Source organism: Equus przewalskii, chromosome X (genome assembly GCF_037783145.1).
Source record: "Equus przewalskii isolate Varuska chromosome X, EquPr2, whole genome shotgun sequence".
Taxonomy (NCBI): Eukaryota; Metazoa; Chordata; class Mammalia; order Perissodactyla; family Equidae; genus Equus; species Equus przewalskii.
The window spans coordinates 51,116,900-51,131,066 of NC_091863.1; the positions used below are offsets into that span (position 1 = coordinate 51,116,900).

Genomic DNA, 14,167 nt, shown 5'->3' on the forward strand with positions numbered 1-14,167 from the left:
GTTTTAAAAAGGTAACATCTTAAAAGAAATGACACTCTCCTGATTTATCAGCCTAGAAAATCCATCACAAAATAAAATTAAAATAATTTTAAATGGTTTAATCGTAGGGAACCCAAGAAGGCTCCTGGTGATTTCTTTTGTAAGTTCCCATAAGCCATTTAATATTGTCCCCTAGAATTTTGATTTGCATCAAATTTCCTGGTCCCAAGTTGTCAGGATCTGACCTTTACCCTTTTATTCTTTTTAAGAAAATCAGTTCATTTGTCAATCGCTTGACTCCCAAGATTAACAGCAATGTTCTTGGACTGGGCTGCTTTGGAGAACAGTGGCCAAATTCCAGTTTCAGGCTCTTTAAAGTTTTGAGGCAGCTAGCTTGAGACAAGGTGTTCCCTGAGAATGACCTTTCTGTACTTAAACTCCTTCCAGGATTAATAAACTATTGAAGGAAGGAGCCTCCAAGAGAGCACTGAGCCTTGACAGACCACAGCTTTGGTACTGCTTTTAAAAAGTTCTCAAACAGGTTTAGGAAATGTCTTACTTAGATTCAGAAATTTTCTTTTGAAAATGTGTTAGTATAATCTGGTCATTTGAATAGTCATTCATTCATTCAATAAAAAATTTAATACCTACTAGGAACATAGAACTGCATCAGATATGGGACCTGACCTTAAGAAGCTCACAATCCAGATAGGAGATGAGAATGGTACATAACTGAAAGGACTTTTGAGATTAATTGATAGGACTGAGAACAACTTTATTCTTTAAACATACTCTTATAGCTTTGTAACCATATTGTGCTGTAAATTTCTTTTTGAGGCACCTTGAAAATAACTATATCATCAATGGAGGCAGCATGCTAGGAAGATCTTAGCAGTATCAGGAGATAAAGGCCCTAATCTAAGCTCTGTCACTGCCTGCCAGATTGGCCTCATACCAGTCCCATTCTTTCTGTGGGCCTCAGTCTCCACATCTGTAACCTTAGGAGGTAGGAGGACATGAGATTATCAGAATTAGTTCTTTCCTAAAATATGCATATCAACCCGGGGTATACCATAGAACCTCTAGTGGGTTTCCCTCGTGCTGTTTGTTTTGTACACATTTAACAGAAATGAAATAAACAGTGATTGCTGCTTAAGCTCAAGCAAGAGACAGAGCATTATCCACTAGCTCTGTATGAACTCCATGAGATCTTAGTGCAGGTCAGTGAAAGACAGTCCCAAGCAGGAGACACAGAGAGCTCTTTGTAAAGACTGTATTCCAGAATGTCTGACAGAGGAGAAAGCTCTATACATCTGGGCTTCCTCCAACTGAAAGATATAAATCCTTCAACAATAAGAAGAAAGTCAACAGAAGAAAAGGGCAGGGGGCACAAAGGAAAAAACTCACATATGCTGAGCACCTACTGTGTGCCAGACTGTGTGGTATGCTTTGAAAAAAGAGAGAGCAAATTGAAGCTAATCCTGCATTCAAAGAGCTAAATTAATTATTCAGGAATATATCTTTTCTCAAAGCCACCTATGAATTCAATGCAATCTCTATCAAAATTCCAATGGCATTTTTCACAGGAAGAGAAACACAATCCTAAAATGTGTACAAAATCACAAAAGACTCTGAATATCCAAAGCAATACTGAGAAAGAAAAATAAAGCCAGAGGCATCACACTTCCTGAATTCAAACTACACTGCAAAGCTATAGTAATTAAAACAATATGGTGCTGGCATAAAAAAGAGATGGAACAGAGTAGAGAGTGCAGAAGTAAACCCCCACATATATGTTCAAGTAATATTTTACAAGGGAGCCAAGAATGCTCAAAGGGGAAATGATAGTCTTTTCAACAAATGGAGTTGGGAAAACTGGATAACCACATGCAGAAAAAATGAAATTGGACACCTATCTTACACCATGCACAAAAATTAACTTCAAATGGATTAAAGACTTAAACATAAAACCTAATACTGTAAAGCTCCTAGAATAAAACGGAGAAAACTCCTTGACTTTGGATTGGGCAATGATTTTTTGGATATGACACCAAAAGCACAAGCAACAAAAGCAAAAATCAATAAGCAGGACTACATCAAACTAAAAAGCTTCTGCACAGCAAAAGAAACAGTCAACAAAATGAAAAGGCAACCTATAAAATGATAGAAAAAAATTGCAGCCATATATATATAATAAGGGGTTAATATCCAAAATATACAAAGAATTCATACAACTCAATCACAAATAAACACAAAACCAAACGTGAGCAAAAAAATAGGCAGAGGATCTCATAGACACTTTTTCAAAGAAGACATCCAAATAGCCAAGAGTTACATGGGATCATTCTTTCCCATAAGGAGATTTCAGTCTAATGAGCAAACGGCTACATAAATGGATAATTATAATATGGTGCAACAAAAGCTTTAATGAACATATGTACAAAGTGCCATTGGATCTCAATGAAGGAAGCAGTGGATTTCAGAGGGGCCAGAGATGTCTTAATGCACTAAGTGATGTTTCATTCATCCTTTTAACAAAGATTTATGTGATGCCTACCATGTGCCTAACCTGTGCTACATGCCAGTGACACAGCAGCAACTGTGACTGAGGCCCAACATAAGGAATAGCTGAGTACCTAAAAAGAAGTATTTGCTTCTGGAACAGACGAGGCCAAGGTATAATCCAGGACTCTCATGATTGCCAATGCAGGCGGTTCTTTCCCATGCAGCTGAAAAGTCCAATAAAAGGGACTGTTGGCAGCCACTTAGAAGGAGATATGCTTTGGAGAGAGAAAAGAAACAGAGATCTCAAATAAACTCAAATAGACTCTGCTAAGCAATCTAACATTGCTTCAGTTCCATGAAATGGAAAGGTGAGCCTAAAACCACACTCTGTTTCAATGGTTAGGTCATGTTGGAGCCAGCTTCTGAGATCTCAAAGCACGGAAAACTGATTTTGTGGAGTACATTTGGAACGCAGACAAAGAACTTAAAAGTGGGATTACAAGAGCACATTTCAAAATGGTGTGGTAAAGGGTGTTAATATAAATCCTCCAGCTACCCTTGAATGGCCTTATTTTCTTTCAAAATTTGTAATACCTGAGAGCATTTGCTCTATAGCACAACCATTATTATAAATCACAATAGCAAATGCTCCAAAGGCAGGCATTGAGTTGTGATGGAGCTGCTTCTCACATGGGCAAATCTACATCGCATGCTATAGAATGAGGAGCTTCAGGGATTTATAGTAGAACAACAAATGTGCTCTATAAAGTAGTATGTTTCAAAGTTTAAAATTATCACAGTTCCACATTAATCATTACAAATAAAAGTAATAGTATAAATCCAAGAATAATTATCTTATTAGTTCTATTAAACTGTATTTAATAAGGTTCTTGGTGTCTCTGAGCAGCACCAGTTAAGACAGCTAGTATTAGATATAAAAGTTAGAAAAGACATACCTAAAACTTAGTGCAAGTACTTATACTATCCATAATAGACTATTATCACAATACAAAATGTTACATGTTCTTCCGATATTGTGCAGCTGACTGTCATGTCCACAAGAGTGCATATGCCAAACCAATGGGCCTGAACCTTGGTTGTCCACTTGAGTACACACGTACAGACTGAATTCAAAGAAAGACTAAGACACGACTAGCACCTTCATTAACAAGGACACAATTAGAAGAAGGTTAACTATAAAGTGCAGGCATGCCAGGAGCCTTATTTCAATGTCTGCATGAAAAACAAATTAACCATGCAGTCCAAGTTAATGCATAACTAGTTTCCAAAGAGTTCAAATTTAGTGCATCACACATTTATACATTTGACTGTGAATGTTGTTTTTTACTATAATTGGTTAAAACATCCTTAAAATATATTCAAAATTAAACTAAGATCAAATGCCTATGGATTTTCTGAAGCAGTTCCATCAGACCAGTTAATAGTTGCCTATTAGCACAAAAAGTAATCAGCAAGGGTAGAGATTACCTAATTTCCTTTAGACCAGTGTTTCTCAAACTGTAGTTTATAACCCATTAGGAAGCCGTGAAAATAATTTAGTGGGTGGATTGGTACTAGTAATTTCATAAACATATGTATATATTCAATTTATATATATTATGTGTTCACATTCGATTTATATATAATGTGTATATATTCAATTTATTTCAAATATGTACACACACAAACACACATGATATCAGAATGTGTCATATTGGTCTTTAATAATAGTTATTTTCAGGAAAGTTTGATTTCTGTCATACATATACACACACCCATTCACTTACGTGTGTGTGTGTACTGAGTAGTGATGTATATTTTCAAAAATATTGCTTTGTGGCTCTTAATATTTAGACCCCCTTAAATATTTAGGGGTCTTAAATATTTAGACTCACTTTTCTTCCATGCATCAGAGCTTACAAAGGCCCCCATTTGTCTCTCAAGCCTAAATCCTCTGGATAGCATCCAATACCCATATTAATTTGGCCCCTCTCTACCAAAGTTATCTCCTATTGCTTGCTTCAAAGAGACTGAATTCCTTAATCTCAGCCTTCTCACCACACCCAACCACATATAAACCATAATCATTCCTGTCTTTTAGGCTTTGCCCCCCACATCTCTCTTGCCTAGAGTACCATTTATGTCTTCTGTACCTATCCAATTTTCATTCCTGCTTCAAGACTTAACACAATTGTGACCACTCAGATTAAGCCATCTCTGACCATGCATTTCTAACTATTGGCAGTCACATTTCTCTCCTCTCTTTCTGATCTGACCAGGATACTTATCTTCCATGCCACACAGCTTTAATACTTAAAGAACAGTGAGAATCTCAAAGGTGGAAGAAATCTGAAAGTCTATTTGGTCTAACTCTCTACCGAGGGAAAGGCAGTCCAGAAAAACTTGCATCCAAATTGCTCAGGGAGTGTATTTCAAATACAGATTCCTGGGTCTTAAGGTCACCTCTTGGATCAGAATCTCAGAGGTGAGGCCAAGGAACATGTATGTGCATCATTCTATGGAAGTCTCTGATGCCCAATTGGGTTCAAGAACTGTGGGTCTAATTTGACCTACCCAGGGACTGTTGCTTTCCTTATTTTCCTGGGAAAAGTTCAGGGTCATTGCATCCACTGGTACTTATTCTCCTTTTTCTGGCACTGCATACCTGAGCAGCAGGGGGTTCCCATCTTGCAGCTTTGTGGAGACTCAGAATATAACTTTGCCACCAGGCAGGAACAGGACTGAGAAAATGATGCCATATTCCCAGGACCACAGGGAGATAACCATTGCACTTCCCCAGGACTTTGTGCCTGTTTCTTTCTTTCTCCATCTACTGCTATGTATCATGAAGTTCAAAAATACCACTTCCACGATCACTAGAGCATGAGCCCATAATCCCAACTCTATATTTACAGCTCAGCAGGTTAACTGCCCTGAGCATGAGTTTCCTCATCTGGAAAACAAGGGTACTAATGGTACAGATTTTACAGGGTTGAATATGAGAATTAAATAAGGTTATGAAGAGGAAACTGGCTGTCTAGGAGAATCCCAATAAATGATAGTTGTTTTTATTCCCATAGTCTCTCTGTTTCCCAATGGCCTTCAACTCTTATTTTATCACCCTGGCTCAGGCAGGCAATTCTAAGGCACAAAGGACACTTTACTGCATGCTATGAAGGTTGAATGTGTTCAACCTCTGTACAGCCAGTCCTCAAATGGCAACAAAATTTGATGACCCAGAGGAGGCTGGAGATAAGGCTGGATAAATGGGCAGGGACTGATCACCAAGGGCTCTTGGTCTGCTCTGCATGGGAAGCCATCTGAAGCAAAGTGGAGTGATAGGACAGACTTGAGAGACAATTCAGGGAACTGAAGACTAGATAAGGAGATTTGGGGGAAGCTTTCCAAAGCCCTGTTCTAAGCTGCTTCCAGTTCCCACCCTGCCTCAGCCCCAGGCAAGCTGGCTGGGACAAGGGTACTCTGGGAACTAGAGGCCAGGGATGAAACAGGCAGGGACTGTGGGTGGACCACTGGAGAGGAGTAAGGGGCAGGTCGCTTGGCAAGAGAGAGGGGAGAGAGACTTGCTCAGGGGCCTGTTGGGGGCATGATCCTCACTTGCCGGCAGTGTGTGCAGGATTGAGGGAGATGGCAGGGCTGAACACAGGTCCCAGGTAGGAGGCAGATACAGGGACTCAGGCATGATGGTCACAAGACCCAAATGCCCTCAGTTATAAGAACTCGACCATCTGGCAGATCCCAGAGCAGAAACTTTCAAACCCTACAGAGGAGCCTCTGGGGCTTTGGGTGGGGCATGGTGAGTGGGAAAAACACTCTTCCACTATACACACACAAACACACACACACCCCGACACACACACACACACACACACACACACAGAGGTACCAAAACAGTTTAACATTTGCTTCAAATATTGGGGTTTTGAAAAGATTTTGTTTGAAAGAAAAGATGAATTCTACTGATTTAAAATGAAGAAGTTAGAACATTCACCATTTTATAGACTGGGGCCCAAGAGGGAAAAGGACTTGCAAAAGCTTCTGTGGGGCAAGAGCTAGGACAGGCTCTCAGCCTGCCTATCAGTCCAGTGCTCTTTCCCCTCCTCACTTCTGGCATCAGTAAGTCTTAATCAGCCAACTCTCAACAGGCTATTGCCCAAAGTGGGATTAGAATCACTTAGGGGCATTTGCTAGAGATGCACATTCCCTGGCGCCACCCAAGACTTCCTGAATTGGAACCTGAAGTTGGAGGCCCAGGAATCTCAATCTGTATCTAACTCCCAGGTGATACTGATGCACTGCACCCTCAGTTTTGAGAACTATCATTCCAGTCAATGTAGAAATCTGGTTATACACTAAGGTAGCTTCTCTTTGCACAGCTCTGCTGGCAAGAAATTTAGTACTCCTTGAAGCAGCCCACTCTATCCAAGGACGTTGTTGACTGGCTAAAAGTTCTTTCTTATAATAAGGTGAAATTTCTTCTTGCTCTAAAGTGGCCACCTGTGTCTCTCAGACCAAATCTGCTCCTTCTGCCCTGTGAGAGTCCTTCAAATGTCTGAGTCCCTGTCCATCTGAATCTTCTCTTGGCAGAACACCTCCATCTTCTTCAGTTGTCCTTTTAAGGACCTCAGCTTCAGGTCCCTCGCCAGCCTCCAGACTACCCTCTGGACACAATTCAATGTGTCTGCAACCTTATTAATATTTGAGGCCCCAAGCTTGCCGTATATACCAAGTGAGGGTCTGTCCTGTAGAGACGGATTCTGAATGCTATCTGACACTGAGATGCCCATCATGAAATACACTAAGCCTAGGTTATATATCCTACCTCTCTTCTGTTTGGTCAACCATGTACTGATATAGGAGTTTTATATTTTTTCCACTAAATATGACTTTTCTCCAATTTGTACAAATAAATGTTCAGTTATTTAAAATCCTAATTAACTATCCCACCTAGCTTGATACCATCCATAAATTTGAACGACTAATGACTTCCTCTAAGTTACTTATACAAATATAAAGTTGGATAGAGCTGGAGATAAAACCCTGTAGAGCTCAGACACAGAGCTTCACATTAATTGGCCCCCATTAAGATTAGTCGTTCAGTCACAAACTCACCCAGTAGGCCACAATGATGTCACAACTTTGAACAACTTTATTTCAATAATGTGTTAGTCGACGTCTGCCTTCATGCTGTCAGTCTAGTCACACTGTCAATGGACAAAATAGGATTAATATTGTATCATTTTTGTTACTATCATAGGAAATTTTATTTGCATTATTTTCATGGATTTCTGAAAATGGAAAATGTTGCCTGAATTGCAATATTTTTTCCACAGTAAAATGCTGTATTTTATCTTTTTTTAAAAAATACTTCTGGGGGTATACAGTTCTATGAGCTCCCACATATGCATACATTCATGTAACCATCACTACATTCAGGATCAAGCACAGTTTCAATGACCCCAAATTTTACCATACACTGTCCCATCATAGTAACAATCTCCCCTATCTCTAACCCCTGGCGACCATTGATCTGTTCTCTGTTCCTATAGTTTTGCTTTTACTACAATGTCATGTAAATAGAATCATATAGTATGTAGGTTTTTGTCTCTGGCTTCTTTTACTTAGCATAATGTATTTGCTATCCACGCTGTCACATGTATCAGTAGTTGGTTTCTTTTTATTCTTGAGTACTATCCCACGGTATGGATATATTACAGTTTGTTTACCCATTCAAATGTTAATGGGCATTTGGGACATTTCCAGGTTTTGGTAATTTTTTTAACTTTTTATTAAGATTACAGTAGTTTACAACCTCTGTGAAATTTCAGTTGTACATTATTGTTAGTCATGTTGTAGGTGCACCATTTCACCCTTTGTGCCCTCCACCCACCACCCCTCTCCCCGGCAATCAGTAATCTGTTCTCTTTGCCTCTATGTTTAACTCCCACCTATGAGTGGAGTCATACAGAGTTCATCTTTCTCTATCTGGCTTATTTCACTTAACATAATACCCTCAAAGTCCATCTATGTTGTTGTGAATGGGACGATTTTATCCTATTTTATGGCTGAGTAGTATTCCATTGTATATATAGACCATATCTTCTTTATCCAACCATCTGTTGATGGGCACTTAGGTTGCTTCCACATCTTGGCTATTGTAAATAATGCTGTGATGAACATAGGGGTAGATGGGACTTTTGGAATTGCTGATTTCAAGTTCTTTGGATAGATACCCAGTAGTGGGATGGCTGGGTCATAGGGTATTTCTATTTTTAATTTTTTGAGAAATCTGCATATGTTTTCCATAGTGGCCACACCAGTTTGCATTCCCACCAACAGTGTATGAGGGTTCATTTTTCTCCACAACCTCTCCAACATTGTCACTTTTTGTTTTGGCTATTTTTTCAACTTTAATGGGTATAAGGTGATATCTTAGTGTAGTTTTGATTTGCATTTCCCTGATGATTAGTGACGATGAGCATCTTTTCATGTGCCTATTGGCCATCTGTGTATATTCTTTGGAGAAATGTCTGTTCGTGTCCCCTGCCAATTTTTTGATCGGGTTGTTTGATTTTTTGTTGTTGAGCTGTGTGAGTTCTTTATATAGTATGGAGATTAACCCTTTTTTGGATAAATAACTTGTAAATATTTTTTCCCAACTAGTGAGTTGTTCTTTTGTTTCAATCCTGTTTTCCCTTGCCTTGAAGAAGCTCTTTAGTCTGATGAAGTCCCATTTGTTTATTCTTTCTATTGTTTCCCAGGTCTGAGGAGTTATGGTGTCTGAAAAGATTCTTTTGAAACTGATGTCAAAGAGTGTACTGCCTATATTCTCTTCTAGAAGACTTATTGTTTCAGGTGTAACCTTTAGGTCTTTGATCCATTTTGAGTTTATTTTTGTGAGTGGTGAAAAAGAATGGTCAATTTTCATTCTTTTACATGTGGCTGTCAAGTTTTCCCAGCATCGTTTGTTGAAGAGACTTTCTTTTATCCATTGTAGGCCCTCAGCTCCTTTGTCAAGGTTAGCTGTCCATAGATGTGTGGTTTTATTTCTGGGCTTTCAATTCTGTTCCATTGATCTGTGCACCTGTTTTTGTATCAGTGCCATGCTGTTTTGATTACTGTAGCTTTGTAGTATGCTTTGAAGTCAGGGATTGTGATGCATCCAGCTTTGCTCTTCTTTCTCAGGATTGCTTCAACAATTTGGGGTCTTTTGTTGTCCCATATGAATTTTAGGATTCTTTGTTCAATTTCTGTAAATAATGTTATTGGGATTCTGATTGGGATAGCGTTGAATCTGTAGACTGCTTTAGGTAGTATGGACATTTTAAGTATGTTTATTCATCCCATCTTTCAGGAAAGTCTTGTAGTTTTTGTTGTATAGGTCTTTCACTTCCTTGGTTAAATTTATCCCAGGGTATTTTATTCTTTTTCTTGCTATTGTGAATGGGACTGGGTTCTTGAGTTCTTTTTTTTGTTAGTTCATTGTTAGCATATAGAAGTGCTACTGATTTATCTATGTTGATTTTATACCCTGCAACTTTGCTGTAGCTGTTGATTATTTCTAATAGTTTTCCTATGGATTATTTGGGGTTTTCTATATATAAGATAATGTCATCTACAAACAGCGAGAGTTTCACTACTTCATTGCCTATTTGGATTCCATTTATTTCTTTTTCCTGCTGAATTGCTCTGGCTAACAACTCCAGTACTATGGCAAATAAGAGTGGTGAAAGTGGGCACCCTTGTCTTGTTCCTGTTCTCAGAGGGATGGCTTTCAGTTTTTGTCCATTGGGTATGAAGTTGGCTGTGGGTTTGTCACATATGGCGTTTATTATGCTGAGGTACTTTCCTTCTATACCTATTTTATTGAGGGTTTTTATCATAAATGGATGTTGGATCTTGTCGAATGCTTTCTCTGCATCTATTGAGATGATCATGTGGTTTTTGTTTCTCCTTTTGTTAATGTAGTGTATCACGTTGATTCACTTGCTGATGTTGAACTATCCCTGTGTCCCTGGTATAAATCCCACTTGATCATGGTGTATAACCTTTTTAATTTATTTCTGTATTCGGTTTGCCGGAATTTTGTTGAGGATTTTTGCATCTATGTTCATCAGTGACATTGGCCTGTAGTTTTCCTTGTTTGCATTGTCCTGGCCTGGTTTTTGGATCAGGGTGATGTTGGCTTCATAGAATGTGTTAGGGAGTGTTCCATCTTCCTCAATTTTCTGGAATAGTTTGAGAAGCATAGGTATTAAATCTTCTTTGAATGCTTGGTAGAATTCTCCAGAGAAGCCGTCTGGTCCTGGACTTTTATTTTGGGGTGGTTTTTCATTACTGTTTCCATTTCTTTACTTGTGATTGATCTATTCAGATTCTCTATTTCTTCCTGCTTCAGTTTGGGGAGGTTGTAAGAGTCTAGGAATTTGTCCATTTTTTCTAGGTTGTCAAATTTGTTGGCATATAGTTATTCACAGTATTCTCTTATGATCCTTTGTATTTCTGTGGTATCCATTGTGATTTGTCCTCTCTCATTTCTAATTTTATTTATTTCAGTCTTCTCTCTTTTTTTTCTTAGTGAGTCTGGGTAGGGTTTGTCAATTTTATTAATTTTTTCAAAGAACCAACTCTTTGTTTCATTGATCCTTTCTACTGTCTTTTTTGTTTCAATATCATTTATTTCTGCTATAATTTTTATTATTTCCCTCATTCTACTGACTTTGGGCTTTGTTTGTTCTTCTTTTTCTAATTCTGTTAGGTGTCATTTTAGGTTGCGTATCTGAGATTTTTCTTGTTTATCGAGGTGAACATGTATTGCAATGAATTTCCCTCTTAGGACTGCTTTTGTTGCATCCCAAATGAGTTGGTATGGTGTGTTTTCATTTTCATTTGTCTGCAGATAATATTTGATTTCATTTTTAATTTCTTCAATAATCCATTGTTTGTTCAGTAGCATGTTGTTTAGTCTCCACATTTTTGCCCCTTTCCCAGCTTTACTCTTGTAGTTGATTTCTAGTTTCATAGCATTATGATCAGAAAAGATGCTTGATATTATTTCAACCATCTTGAATTTATTGGTGCTTGCTTTATTTCCCTAGATATGGTCTATCCTTGAGAATGTTCCATGTGTACTTAGGAAGAATGTGTAACCTGCTGTTTTTGGATAGAGTGTTCTATATATATCTATTAAGTCCATCTGGTCTAATTTTTCATTTAATTCTATAATTTCCTTGTTGACTTTCTGTCTGGATGATCTATCCATTGGTGTTAGTGGGGTGTTGAGGTCCCCTACTATTATTGTATTGTTGTTGATGTCTCCTTTTAGTTTTGTTAATAGTTGCTTTACAAATTTTGGTGCTCCTGTGTCAGGTGTCTATATATTTATAAGTGTTATGTCATCTTGGTGGAGTGTCCTTTTTATCATTATAAACTGCCCATCTTTGTCTTTATCTGTTTTGCTTTAAAGTCTACTTTGTCTGATATAAGCATGGTGACACCTGCTGTCTTATGTTCATTATTAGCTTGGAGTATTGTCTTCCATCCCTTCACTCTGAGTCTGTGTTTGTCTTTGGGGCTGAGGTGTGTTTCCTGGAGGCAACATATTGTGGTGTCTTGTTCTTTGATCCATCCTGCCACTCTGTGTCTTTTGACTGGAGAGTTCAATCCATTTACATTTAGAGTGATTGTTGAAATGTGGGGGCCTACTGCTGCCAAATTTTCACTTGTTTTCCCATTTTCTTGCATTTCCTTTGTTTCCCGTTCCATGATTTTTGGACTACTAATTTAGGTGGGTAGATTTCTATATTGGCTTTCTTCTTATTTGTAATTTGTGTCTTTATTCTTGTTATTTGTTTAGTGGTTACCAAGTAGTTAGTATAAAACATCTCATAGATGAGATAGTCCATTTTCTGACAGCCTCTTATTTCCTTAAATTAAGACATTCCATCCTTTTTCTCTTCCCCTTCTGGGTTGTTATTGTCCGACTCTTTTTTTTTCCTTCCTTCTGGTGTTGTGAGTTTGTGGTTAAAATGACAAGGTTATACTTATTCTTGGTGTTTCTCTTCCTTTTATCTTTAATGTTATATTTAACTTTTGCTAACCTGTTCTGATGGAGAGCTTCTACTTTTTTTATTGTCCTTCTACTTATCTCCTTTGCTCTGGGTTTTGAAACCCCTTTCCTTTTTTTGATTTTTCAGGTATGAGGGTCTTCCTGAGCATTTCTTGAAGAGGAGGTCTTGTGGCAATGAACTCCCTTAACTTTTGTTTGTCTGGGAAAGTTTTTATTTCTCCATCGCATTTGAAGGATATTTTTGCTGGGTAGAGTACTCTTGGCTGCAGGTTTTTGTCCTTCAGAGTTTTGAATATATCATTCCACTCTCTTTTAGCCCATAAGGTATCTGCTGAGAAATCTGCTGACAGCCTTATGGGGGTTCTTTTGTAGGTTATTTTCTTCTGCCTGGCTGCCCTTGGTATTTTCTCTTTGTCATTTACTTTTGCAAACTTCACTACTATTTGCTTTGGGGTTAGTCTTTTTACATTGATAAAGTTTGGAGATCTATTGACTTCTGCCAGATGGTGTTCCATCTCTCTCCCCAGGTTTGGAAAGTTCTCAGCAATTTTTTCTTTGAACAGGCTTTCTGCCCCCTTCTTCTCTTCTCCCTCTGGGGTACCTATAATCCTTATGTTGCATCTCCTAATTGAGTTGGATAAATCTCGGAGAGTTTCTTCATTTCATTTTAGTCTTAGTTCTCTCTCCTCCTCTTTCTGCAGCATTTCTATATTCCTATCCTCCAAATTGCTAATTCTGTCCCCCATATTATCGACCTTACTGTTTAAAGAGTCTCAATTTTCTTAATCTCCTCCATTGTGTTCTTCATCTCTAGTATTTCTGATTGGTTCTTCTTTATAGTATCAAGCTCTTTTGTGACATACCTCCTGAACTCATTGAGTTGTCTATCTGTATTCTCTTTTTTTTTTTTTTTTTTGGAGGAAGATTAGCCCTGAGCTAACTACTGCCAGTCCTCCTCTTTTTGCTGAGGAAGACTGGCTCTGAGCTAACATCCGTGCCCATCTTCCTCTAGTTTATACGTGGGACGCCTACCACAGCATGGCTGCCAAGCAGTGCCATGTCCGCACCCGGGATCCGAACCAGTGAACCCCGGGCCGCCGAGAAGCGGAATGTGCGAACTTAACCGCTGCGCCACCGGGCCGGCCCCTATCTGTATTCTCTTTTAACTCATTGAGTTTTTAAAAAATGGCTGTGTTGAATTCATTGCCATTTGGGTTATAGATTTCATTGTCTTTGGGATTGTTTTCTGGGTACTTGTCATTTTCTTTCTGTTCTGGAGATTTAATATATTTTTCATACTGCTTGATGGTGTGGATTTGTGCCTCTGCATAGAGATAGAGTTTATTTACTGCTTCCACTTGCTTCTACTGGTGTGGGGGGGGAGCAGCTGTTTAATCTGCACCAACCTGGAACCCTGTCAGCTGTTGCTGACTGGACCTGGGCCCCTCCTCATAGTCACAGTAGTCCTGTGGGGTCTCTCATCAGATGTGGGGACAATCGCAAGGGGGCCTCAGGCTGCTGGTGCCTACTGTCACAGATCACCTAGACACGCTCCCTCCTTAGGGTCTGCAGCAGTGTTATGGCCTTTCCCAGTGG

At 38.8% G+C, this 14,167-nt stretch overlaps 1 long non-coding RNA gene across 1 annotated transcript in view; it reads right to left on the reverse strand.

The window, feature by feature from the left end:
- Positions 1-7,613: 7,613 nt before the first annotated feature.
- LOC139080986 (uncharacterized) overlaps positions 7,614-14,167 on the reverse strand; it is a 70,876-nt gene continuing 64,322 nt past the window's right edge. Inside the window, exon 3 of the long non-coding RNA XR_011535899.1 lies at positions 7,614-7,706. This is a non-coding gene — a long non-coding RNA (uncharacterized lncRNA). The remainder of the gene's footprint in view (positions 7,707-14,167) is intronic.